General features: G+C 37.4%; 1 long non-coding RNA gene across 1 annotated transcript; it reads right to left on the minus strand.

Moving 5' to 3' along the window:
- Nucleotides 1–6,637: 6,637 nt before the first annotated feature.
- LOC120308848 lies at nucleotides 6,638–11,373 on the minus strand. Its single transcript, XR_005556937.1, has 2 exons — nucleotides 10,840–11,373; nucleotides 6,638–8,259 (listed from the first exon to the last, which is right to left on the minus strand). It is a non-coding gene; the product is annotated as an uncharacterized LOC120308848 (long non-coding RNA).
- Nucleotides 11,374–13,256: the final 1,883 nt, after the last annotated feature.

Raw genomic sequence — 13,256 nt, forward strand, 5'->3', positions numbered from 1 at the left:
ATGCCTTTCCTCCACTACCTCTTCTACCTGCCACGATCAGGAAGATCCTTCGCGAACAAGCAGAGGTTCTCCTGGTCGCCCCACATTGGCTGAGACGACCTTGGTTCGCCGACCTGATGGAGCTCTCCACATCCACTCCATGGAGGATTCCAGCCAATCGGATCTCCCTCATTCAGGGAGAGTTACATCATCCAGACCCTCAATGGCTCCAGTTAACCGTCTGGCACTTGAGAGGCAGGCCTTAGGCCTAGACTCATATTCGTCAAGGGTCATAGCCATGATCCAGCAATCCAGGCGACCCTCGACGAATAGAATATATGATGCCACGTGGAAAAGCTTCTGTAATTGGTGTTTAGCGCACAATATTGAGCCCTTACAGGCTACAGTGCCAGTTATCCTGGAGTTCCTGATGGATGGTCTGGACAAAGGTCTTTCCACAAGTACCATCCGTAGGCAGGTAGCAGCACTTGCCACGGTTATTTCCCATGGCAAGGAGCCCTTAACACAACACCCTATGATACGCTCCTTCCTAAAGGGAACTAACAATGCCAGACCACCAACGGTACATAGATATCCCTCCTGGGACCTTCATCAGGTTCTACAGGCTCTCGTCTCACCACCCTTTGAGCCTATTGACACTTGTTTGCTCAAACAATTATCAATGAAGGTGGCATTTCTGGTTGCTATAACTTCAGCCAGAAGGATTTCTGAGCTGGCTGCCCTGTCAGTAAGAAAGGACCTGTGTATTTTCCATAAGGACAGGGTTACTCTCAGGTTAGATCCCTCCTTTGTGCCCAAGGTCAACTCCTTATATCATAGGTCCCAGGACATAGTGTTGCTGGACTTCTGTCCGAACCCATCTAATAACACAGAGGCTCAGTGGAACAGATTGGATGTTCGCAGGGCCTTATATTGCTATATACAGAGAACCTCATCTTTCCGCAAGACTGAGGCTCTGTTTGTGTCATTTCACCCATCGTCGTTAGGACAAAAGGTTTCCTCACCCACTATAGGCAGGTGGATTAGAGCTTGTATTTCTCTGGCATACCAAACTCAGTCACTTCAAGCTCCCAGCCATATCACGGCCCATTCCACCAGGGGCGCAGCCACTACAGCAGCCTGGTCTACCCAGGCGTCCATAGAGGAGGTTTGTAGGGCAGCAACATGGGCATCGCCCTCCTCCTTTGTCCGCCACTACAAGATGGATGTATACGCATCTTCTACGGCTTCATTCGGCCGCAAGGTACTAGAACACGCATTAACATTGGATGGGACCCAGGCCCAATCTAATTTCCCACCCTAGGGACACAGGGCTTTGGTATGTCCCATCCGTGGGTTCTCCATCCAATCATGCTGGAGAAAGGGGCGTTGTCTTACCTGAACACCTTTTCTCAGCATGATGATGGAGAATCCACTCCCTCCCATTAGGTCAGTTGGCCTGGTTCCCATTTATTCAGACGCGTCGGACTAAAGTCTGGGTATTGCCTTAGTCTAAAACTGGGGTGCACTTGGCACAGAGGGGGCGTTACCAATTTCAGACTTAGTCCAATTGGAGCAGATAGATTAAGACAACCCATCCGTGGATTCTCCATCATCATGCTGAGAAAAGGCGTTCAGGTAAGACAACGCCCCTTTCTCTGTGTGGATGCCACTTCTGCAAGTCCATTCTGGGCCTGGGCAACAAAAAATTAGCTACCGGTTCTGCCGAAGTGGTGCGAACTGGCTGAATCCCATCACTGCCTCTCTGGCACCCCCCATGCTCCTTACCTCTTTTTTTCTGATTAGGAATCCATGTGTTTGGAGATTATGATGGCAACAGAGACATTGTGTTTTATGATCGCATTACTTAGCAATGGCAATCTTGGTCCCAATTGATATCATAACATGACAATTATCTAATATGTTCCTGACTTGTTTAGAGTTTTGCAGAGAAACGCTAATACTGGGAATGTCCCCTACATATCTTTCTCCAAGGCATTATGTACTTATTAACTGCATGGTATCCATAGGGCAGATGAACTTGCTGGCTCCTTAGCAAAGCTACCATGCATTCAGCTTCACCAAAGCACCAGAGGGCAGGACAAGAAGCAATGGCTGGAAACTGATCAAAGAGAAAAGCAACCTGGAACTAAGGAGAAACTTCCTGACAGTGAGGACAATTAATTAGTGGAATAGCTTGCCCCTAGAAATTGTGGGCGCTCCCTTACTGGAGATTTTTAAAAAGAGGCTAGACAGTCACTTGTATAGGTTCTCCTGCTTGAGCAGGGGGCTGGACTAGAAGACCTCCAAGGTCCCTTCCAGCTATTCTATTCTATTCTATTCTATTCTATTCTATTCTATTCTATTCTATTCTATTCTATTCTATTCTATTCTATTCTATTCAGAGCACCTTAATAGTGCTTTAAGGTGAATATCAGTCTTCTTATGTGTCTGAATGGCTAGCTATCAACTAGCTATCATGTATAAATATGTTGCCCAAAATATTTGGATGACAAACATGTTAACAGAAAATGCTGGAAATTTCTGTTGTTCAAGAAATGTAAAGGAACTATTTCTTGAATTGGAGATGGATTTCTTCCAAGCCTTTTTTCTGCAGAAAGCTTGCAATGCGTGAATAATTCATCTAGAAATTCTATAGTGAAGTTGTATCAGTTTCCACAATAAAACCTGGACTGGAAAGGAGGGAAAATACATCAACATCTGTGACAGGCCTTATGAAAGGATCGTTACAAAGCCTTTCAGGCACCAGAAGCAAAGCAAAATATAATAAATTCACCAAGTGTCAAATTTGTGTTGCCTGAATAATGACACCATATGGTTAGACTGCTGTGTCACTGTAGGATCTTTTTTTTTTAAAAAAAAGCCCAACAACTTTGAAACTTCCTCACAAATATTGTAAATAAGGACTTCATCTTTGTCAATCTATAGTCATTTTAACTATTATCTTAATACATAGTCTTTTCTGGTTAGTGATAGAGCAGTAGAAAAGCAGTAGAGAAACTGTGATTTCTGCCAATATATATTTAATTGACCTTAACTTCTGCCAACTTATATTTAATGGTCTTTCCCAAAATAGTTTAAACTGGATTTTGATAGTCTTGCTTTTAAAAAAGATTGAAAACAGTTGTTATCACACTTTCTGACAGTGAGAATGATTAATTAATAGTACAGTTTGCCGCCTGGATTTGTGGGTGCTCCATCACTGTAGGGTTTCAAAAAAAAATTGGACAATGATTTGTCCGGGATGGTATAAGGACTCCCATCTTGGGCAGGGGATTGGACTAGGTCCCTTCCAGCCCTATGATTCTATAATTCCTCAAGGAACCTTTGAAAACTGTTGCTTTAATTATGTTAACATTATGTATTTTTTATTGGAAAGTCTCTAAGTAAGAGCTCCCCAATCTTTCCAGCTGGGCAGCCCGGAAGGAAAGGGAGCACCAAGCGCAAATGGGCCACACCCACCCACATGTACAAATGGCTGTTGGTGCCTGCGTGACACTGGCGGTGGTGGAAGTGTCCCTATGCATGCCCAAATGGGGCTGCTAGTCCTGCGCAGTGGTGCTATTACAAGTGGGGCGGGGGCCCTCGCCAGCTATACCCAGGGCCCAGTGGCCAACAGGCCATGGCCCAGTACCGGACCACAGACCATAGGTTGGGGACCTCTACTCTAAGTCAATTTTGACTTCAAGGATATATCCATGTAGGTGTTTTGGTAATAAGATAAAAATATATTGTTTTTCTTTAAAAATTCCCAATTAATTTAAATAGGACTAAATGTTTTCTGTTTTGAAATGGTTAGTTTTTAGAAATCAGACAAGATTGGCTAATTTTGATTACTTAGTTAGGCTGAATTTTTGTGCTAGACATTTCTAATTCCTTCACAGAATTATAGTTCCAAAAGTTCATCATTGACTGGAAATCCTGATAGAAGACGGGTTTGAAACTTATGTTTTATGTGAACTGGAAAAACATTCATCATAAATGATAGATGATGATGTCATAATGTAAAGATTCCCATGGCATTATTGAAATCAAACAATAATGTTTATTATGTATGTAATTTATGTATTTCTTGCACCTGTTGAAAATAGAATAGCTTTTGAATGTGCAACCTGTTGTGATGCCCTAGTCAATGGAACTGGCATTTCACATGTATGTATATAGAAATATGGGTTTGTTTTGTGCCTTTCCTGATTCCCTTAAGCTGAGGTTCAGGAAATAACTTCTGAATTTAAATTGAGGAAACAGGTAATAGTAGTGCTGGGCAGTTGCATTCAACTGCTTTCATAGTAATAATATAGTTAATAAATAGTAATTATTTTTATTTATCACATCTATTTTTATTGCAGCGTAACAAATAGTGCTGAAACTCTTAAAAGATGCCCTTTGCTTATTAGCATCTTAATATATGGAAGTAAACAAAACAAAAAACAGATATTCAAAAGAAAGGGAAAGAGGGAGAGAGTTTGGATATGATTAAGAAACCAGACACTGTAATTTTATTATGTTAGGTAGTCAGGTAGCATAAGAGTAAATTTAAAACACTCCATGAAATGAAGTAGAAACATTAAATAAAACAAGTGATCCTCACCTCTTAGGTTATACTATAGCAGGCATTTACTTGTCATCACATCTTTTATGTACCAATGACAGGTCTATCCATAAAAATAGGAGCAGCTGAAATCTCTGCTTTGAAATGGGAAGGAAATGCAAGAGATATACAGTAAATGTTTCTGCAAGATGTCAAGTTGAAAGGGAACAGGAGAAAAGAATGCTGCAGTATAACAGGCTTAGGGACAAGGAGGAAAGGAAACAGTTGTCCAGACCAAAGAGAGGGATGGGAGGTCTGTAGACATTTTAAAATGAAAGGAGCACTGCTTTTTAAAAATTTTAAATATCCCATTTACGATGGATGAAATCCATTTGCAGCTGTGCCTATGCATTCACTTGAGTGGCTTTTACCAGATGGATCCAAGACATTTGCTGCAAAAGCCAAGTAGTGCTCTTTTTCAGTCTATCCTCCAAATCAACTTGACTGGCCAGCCTCTTGTACATTAACATTGGGCAGTGCAACAGCACTTGAGATAGGGATACTGAGAGTGGTTCAAGGACAACTGGAGGGACAGCCATAATTGCTTTGTAATACAAATTTCCTTTCAAATGTTGAGTGAAAGCTGTTTTTACTGGATTGTTTGGAAAGAGAATAATGGAGAATATAATCAAGGTAAAGAAGCCACTCTGTTGAAGCAACTACCTTACCTTTGGCAAATTAACAAAAGGGGATAGTTTGCATGTCCTTTTGTTGAAGTGAAGAGGCTGATCAAATCTGATCAAGCCAATCTCAAAACTTTATTGATGGGGAGCACATGCCTCACTAAGAAAAATTGTTTTATCTTTGTGAGGTGAAGTTCCTTATTAATATGCAGATTGCAGCCACTTCTGTTAATATGTTTCTTTATATAACAACCCCCTCTCCCTGTTTTATGGCCTCTCCAATTTATTATATGGCCCAGTGATGCTTTGTATTGTATTGTATTTATTTTGAAATCAACAAGAAATGTATTAGCTCTGTGGATTTAGTGTAATAGTTAAGTGTTTGACTTAGGAATAGAGATGGTCCTCACTTCACCATAAAAATGACTGGGTGATTTTGGACTTGTGATTTTGGACTTTCTTTCAAGGCAACCTCCCAGCCAAAAGAAGGAAGAATTTGACTACTGTGGAAAGATGGAATCTAAATCAATAAATCACTTATGTCTATCAATTTCCGTCCTGTTCAATATTTGGTATACTGTATCCCATTTGGAATACTTCATTTCAAGAAACCAAAAATAGGACTAACTGCAACAGATATTGAGATGGAAGTTGAAGATAGTTAAGAATATACTGTAAATATAAAATTGAAGGAAGGAAGGAAGGAAGGAAGGAAGGAAGGAAGGAAGGAAGGAAGGAAGGAAGGAAGGAAAATAAACACATGAGACTAGAGTAACACTTTTTATACTAGGAGGGCATCATATGGATCAGAGCTAAGATTTTGAAACCATTATTAAACCTAATGGTTTTAAGTCACTAAAATATAGAATTTAGCTAAATATTAGAATAAATTTCTTAAGAAGATAACAATTCCACAATGAAAAAATGGCATGGAAATGGGTAGTCTCTTATTTGGGTTATTTAAATGACTAAAATGGTTTCTTCCAATTCAAACCAGACTTTTAAGATCATTAAAAGTTGGGAAATGGCAGTCTGAATTTTTAAGACTCACTCCTGTACATAGGAGTATGGTTATCAAACAGCAACATTATTGGATACTGTTTTACTATGCATAGTTTCGAAACTTTTAGGAGTGCCATGAAAAAATTACTGAGATACTAAGAGAACTGTAAATTAAGAAAGTTTAAGAATTTCTGACGTAAGAGATTGGCACTGAGCCACCTATTCTTGTTCTTGCGAATATGTGTGGCCCCAGTTCAGTCACAATCACCATCATAGAAGCACTTGTACCCTGTATTAAAAAAATGTGGCATGTTCACATTTATCCTCTCCAAGGGGGAGAGACAACACAAACTTTTTTTAAAAAGCAAGCAGTGACTTAATTTGAACAAGAAAATCAATTGAATCAGTTCTTCAAATTAAATTTTTGAATTGAATATTCAAATTTATTTAAGTCAAGTATCAAATTCAAAGACTACTTGGAGATTTTGCTCTGCAGCCTCAGATTCTGTTTTAAGCTTTAGCTTTCCTTCCCTATATAGACAAAAGTAAGTTTGTGTGTGTGTGTGTGTGTGTGTGTGTGTGATATTTAATGGGTATGATGGGTATTCTGATTTTGATATGAATAACTAACCCATGAGTTTTATCATTCAACAAACTCTGTTGTCAGAACACTGGGAGGAATGCTGTTCTACTGGTTTATATCTTACTTTCCTGCTACTTATAAAATTTACTTGGAGGAAAAAAGAGAAAATGAAATAGCAGCTCAAATGTATTCTGTTGGTCTTTTCTTACACCTGATTTGCTTTGATTACTTTTTAAAGAAATGTTTGACTTTTATGAAATCTATAAATTTTATCCTTATTGTTCCTTGTGTTTTTTGTCTCACTTTTAATGTAGATGTCATTAGCCTCTATCACGGACTTGGTCATTAGTCCATCTATATTTCTTCAGCTTTTTCTTCCCTTCTTCATTCTGCCTACCATCCCCCATAATTTTTCAACCCTTCGAAATATTCCCTTATGCTGTTTGTATGTATCTTGTCTTTACTTACATAAGGACAGTGTGTTTGGTGCCCAAAGAACAAATTTATCTATATTGTAATATATTCTATATGCAATAGACTTTTTGTTTATTTAGTATAAGTGAAACATAATACATATTTCCGAGAAGAGGCTAACCTTGACAATAAGCCCAGAATAGGCTAACCTTGACAATGAGCCATGGAAACAAGTCTGGCAGCCCAGAAAAACAAGTGATCAGAGAGAAAGGCTGCAGCAGATCTTTTAAAGTAGTTATTTTCAAAGCCATTTTCAAATGATGTTTCTTGTTGTCCAGTCTCTGTTTGCATTTTTGCATTGTTGTTACTATAGTACAAAAGAGGGATTTCATCAACAACCGAAATCTCTCCTTGCTCCTCTCTCCTTGTAATTGTGGCATTTTAGGAGCTGCTGTTGTCAAGGAGAAAAAAAGAAACTCTCCCAGATTCACATCCCCATAAATTTCACCCTATTTCTATTATTCCCTGGAATATTACTTCCATGCAGATTTTTATGATCTTTTCAGTGGTTTAACTTTTAAGGTGGAGAATACCTTATTTATGAATGGTAGCATTATATCCCTTTTAGTAAAGACTGTTATTTCAGCACTGATGTAGCAGCTGAGAACAATTTCTGTTGCTCAGAGATCCAGTTTTTCTTCCAAAAACCTATTATTCTTTCTATTCACAATTTAGGGTCAAATAATGTTCATTTTACTAGGTCAAATAATGTCCATCTACTCTTTGTACAGCAGTGGTTTGGCAGCACAGGAGGCAATCATCTTTATTCATTGTAAGACTTGGTTGGTCAAAGCTGTTTTGAGTTTCATGATTAAGGGATTGTAACTGGGAAATCAGGCGTTCTAGTCCCGTTTTAGGCTTGAAGCTAGCTGGGTGACCTTGGTCCAGTTCCTCTTTCTCAGCCCTAGGAAGGAGGCAAATTCTGGCCAAGAAAATTCTGAGACCTGTTCAGGGAGTTGCCAGGAACGAAGACTGAGTTGCAGGCACTAAAAAATAAAACAAAAGTAACAAGTCTCACACTTAAATATGATTGCAGTGAAGAAATATTAATGTTGCATTTGTATGCATGTAGGTATATTTCCTTTGATAGGATAATGTGATCAGACAATATTCTTATGCCTGGCTTTTCCTTACACTTGTATAAATGGAATAAAATTAGGCTGTAAACTTATCAGGGCAGGAAATTATTTTGTTGTTTTTTTTCTCCACATATTTCTATGTTCAATATTATAATCATTATCATCACCAACTTATAGTGCAAAACACAGTAAAAAAGTATTTAATTTTATTCACCCATGTAAGGTTTTAGTTCCATATCCCATTTTTAAAGTCATTACAAAGTAGATGTAATAAAATGCCATTTCTTTTCTTATTTCTTTTCCTTTAAAAGCATACATGCAACTTGGCTTTAATATATTAATTATATAATATATATAAGGTCTGTAAAATGTGGTTGGCAGGCATTTGGCAAGCTAAGTATAATTTTCAAGAACAACCTGTCCCTATACCCAAAGAGAAAAGTTTTTGATCAGTGTGTGCTACCTGCTCCAACATATGCCGGTGAAATATAGACAGTAACCTCACAATCAATACAAAAGCTAAGAATGGTGCATAGAGAGAGAGACATGCTCGGCATTACAAGACAAGATAGAAAGACCTGCCCATGGATTAAAGTGTACAATATCATCAAGAGGGTAAAAGAAATGGGAAATGCAGTGGTCACACAGAAGAAAAACTGAGGGCAGGTGGACCAAGGCAGTCACAGAATGGATCCCATTTGATAAAAAACGTCCACAAAAGAGACCTAAACAAGATGAATCAATCTTGTTTTGCAGGCTCAATTGGCAAAAGAAAGCTCAGGACCATATTGGATGGAAACATGCTGAATGGGCCTTCTTCCTGCATTGGATAAATGATGATGATGATGATGATGATATTAATTTAAAAGAAATATATTTTCAAGAACCTACTCAGGAGAAAGTAAAATTAGCATTGCAGGCTTTAATGCTTTGTTACTATATTAAAGTAAATTATATCCTCTTAGCTTTTAATCAACCCTCCTAAATCAATTTCACTGTTAATGTGTTTATTTTTGTTGTACTTTTTTTAAACTCCATCCAGTTTATCAATACACTACTGGTAATTACTTGTCCAGATTTAGCATTCTGTTGCAGGAATAACCATATTAGGGTTACACTGGAGTGAGTAAGGACTAAGAAGCAACACCAATTCTTGTTTCAAGCACTTTATTGTCCAGTGTGCAGACAGAATGGCAAACCTGGAATAAATAGGTTATAATCAGTACTCTCTCCAGAATTTAGGAGTTTTATAGGATAGGTACCTTTTGTATCTTTAACTTGAGCAAAAGGTCATGTACTCCCCCATCACACTGCCTTTGACCTATTAGAATCCTCTAGGCAAATCATTGTTGCTATATTGCATATTCTCTTCTTGTTTTATGACTTTTGGGGTTACAAGAAATATCCAAAACTGACACTAAAGGAAGCTAACTTGAAACAAGTGTCTTCTAACTAGATAACTTTGGAGCAAGCATAAATCTAGTCTAACATGGCTCACAGAGTTAGTTGTGAGGAAGAGAATGCAAATGTTCTATACATGGAACAGGAAGAAGAATTGATCTGCATCATTTTCTTATATAACAGATTCATAGGCTTGAAAACACTGTCATCTAGTTTTTTCTTCCCACCTGGCTATCTTCCAGGTATGCTAGATGTTCCCAACTAAACTTGCTGAAGCTGATGGGAAATTCCCAGGATCATTGTCTCAACACAACCAGAAGTTATGCTAGAAACACCATTTGAAATAGTACTACAGTGCAATTTTTTTTTTCAAAAATCAAGACAACTGAAGCAAGTGCTACAAGCTTCATATTTCAGAAAACAAAAAAAGCACATAATGACCATCTATAATAATTCTATTCCCATTTCCTTAAAATATGAAAATTACCCTCTCTTTTAATTGCCCAAAGTGAGTTTGGCTGCTTTATTTGTCATTAAGGTGACAATGACATTCTGTCTTCTGATCATCCCCACAGCACTTATGTCATTTGGCATCTTGGGCTTAATGCAGAGAAAAATAGACTTTTAAGTTTGTAAACTTAGTTTAAACAAGTCATAAAGGTAAGGATTTTAACTTGAAAAGAAAGTCTCCTCTGGATAAACTAAGCTTAATTCCAATGGAAATTATGTGAATGGAATTTATATTTACTCAATTCCACCCTCCCCACAAAACTCCAACTACGTTTTTGACAATCACCAATATCCCAAGACTTGGAAAAACATATATACATACATACGTATCTTGATAATTCCTTGTGGGGTAAACAACATTATGAAAACTGCTTTGGAAAATCATAGGTAATTATTTGGGAAAGCAAAACATGAATTGATAAAAATCAATAAGATGTGCAGTACCTGCCATACATATAAACATTTGCCAAGATTCTATATCCTTCTAAGAATAGCATTCTCCAGCTATTGACTGAAGACTTCAAGAAATCCAGGGAGCTTTAAAGGATCTGTTTAATTACCTGCTTCTTTCCATACCTTTTATAGTTTATAAGTCTTCCAACTCTGATGAAGAGCTGTCCCCTGATTTACCTGTGGCAGTAAGAGCAAACCTGTGCAGACTGGAAAACTGCCGGAGGCATCAAACCTGCAGCCTCAGAAACCACTAACAAGTCTCTTTCTTTCTTGTATATCTCTTTCACCTCCCAAAATATTTCAACTCCTGCCAGAGACACTGAAAGAAAAAGAAAAAAGATAAATTCTCCAGCTCTTGGCTGACTCTGCTCGCCCTCAAGTCATGAGTTCATTGTCTCTCTGTTCTTTTGAAGCCTGGGAAAGTACATATCAAAGTATTTTAACTGCCAGAACTTCACACCATTAGACACTGCTGCTGTCACAGAAAATGCAGACAAGTGGAAAGATGTCTGGGGTTTAATATTGCACCACTCCTTCAGCCTTTCTGGGGCTTGAAAAGTAGCCTATATTAATGTAGTAGTTACCAGCCCCAACCCTTCCAAACAGAGGTGCAGAGGAGGAAGAGAATAGTAATCTCTTTTACTTTGGTCCCCATTCTCTTTCACAAAGAACTCAGAAACCCTCAGGTAACATGTGACACTTTATTATAAATACAGGAAACACAAGAGACTTGTTATGGGAACCACTTCATTTCCTTGCCAAGGGTTGTATTGTCCTAAGGAAGAGTGACAGTTTAGATGGTTCAGCCTAAAATCATGCTGCTGCTGAAAAGTTAGCAATATTCTGGTGCCATTTCTTTGGTTTAAGAAGGAACATAAACAACCACTGGGATGGGAACAAAAACAAAGGTATTGGTACATACAGATATTCCTGGACTGACAGTTAAAGGATCATATAGAATAACCAACAAAAAGACATTTCAGAATTATCTGTTACTGTTTTTTAGTAATGTGAGTGCTTATTTAGACAAGCTTTATTTCCAGGTATATGTGCAAATGATTTTCTCTGTAATTACAATCATTGAGTTCAGTGAATTAGTTGATTAGGGATGGCTTCAGCCAACAGCTACTTTGGATGCTTATCTGGATGGCTTTGATTTTTTCCCCCCATAGAGGAGGAGTGCAAAACATGAGTTAATTTATACTAGGATTCAGAAGACTCAGGCTCTTACTCCTTCAACAATCAAGGCAGAGTATAGGATGTGATTGTTCTTGAAGTACAAAGAAAATGTATAAGGACCGGAGATAATGAATATATTTCATGAATTTGACTAGATCAGTTGAATTGGTGGGAACTGATTGTCTGGATATAATTGTTTCTCCAGGCACTGGACCCAACTGGTATTTACTTAATATCAACCATATAATCCACTTCCTCACTTTGGAACTTGGTGTTGTTGTACTAACTTTGGACTCTTATGATGTAATCACAAGATTACAAGATGGGTATCCATATCAATGCCTATTTATGCAAATTACACAACTCTTCTAAGGAAACAGACAAACCAGAGAATAAGCCCCAAAACTTACATGATTCAACTATTCTTCCTTGGATGACATAATCAAATTGCATATAACTTTGGAGGCCTTCTCTATATTGTACTGTAAAGTATATACTATAGTATAATATAATATGTTATGCAGGCCTGTAGAGATAGAAGTATTCCATTTGGTCTATTTATATATGATTAACTGTATGTGTAGAACTGAAGCCATTACAGCAATCCAGAAAAAAAAAAATAAGATAATCAAACAGAAAAAGAAAAAAATAGGACAGAAGACAAAGAACCACTAAGTATGTATAAAAAGTATTGTGTGAAAACCTTCTAATGACATATTCTCTCTTTCATTTCTGTTTATAGTTCCAACTGCTAACTATTCTAGATATTTATACTTTACATTAAGAACATTAAGGATCATTGCTAGTTTTTCTTTAAGCACTTTCATTTGTTATATTTAACTGGTTTCATAACTTTTCACTAGAAATCATATTCCAAGGTCTATATCTGCCTTGCTGTGTAATGTGTACTATATTTTAGGGAGTCATCCCTGTTTAAATTTGGTTAAACACCTGCTAGGGATATATACTGATAAATTTACCATTGCTGCAGACTCTCCAGTTTTGGTCTCCCAGTCTGATATTGTCAGCAAGATTTCTCATTTCCAATGTTGTGCTAAATTTGTTCTTGCAGCTGTCAGCATATGGCTTAGAAAAAAAGGTTGCTTTAATGCTTTTTTCCAGTATGATAATGTCTTTCTTCACTCAGAGAGATGAGTTTCTTATGTCTTTCTTTTTAAAATATACTTTATTAAATTTCAATAGAAAACAAAATATTAAAGCAAAATATAAAGTCTTTTCATTAGTTCATCTTGGTATCATATGAAAATTCATTGTACTACATAGGGAAACTAACACTTGAGTGCTACACAGGACTTTTAAATGACTTTAAAATTCTACCTTTTATTTAATAACTACCTAAA

Source organism: Crotalus tigris, unplaced genomic scaffold (genome assembly GCF_016545835.1).
Source record: "Crotalus tigris isolate CLP2741 ecotype Arizona unplaced genomic scaffold, ASM1654583v1 scf7180000017952.28453644438:3035480, whole genome shotgun sequence".
Taxonomy (NCBI): domain Eukaryota; kingdom Metazoa; phylum Chordata; class Lepidosauria; order Squamata; family Viperidae; genus Crotalus; species Crotalus tigris.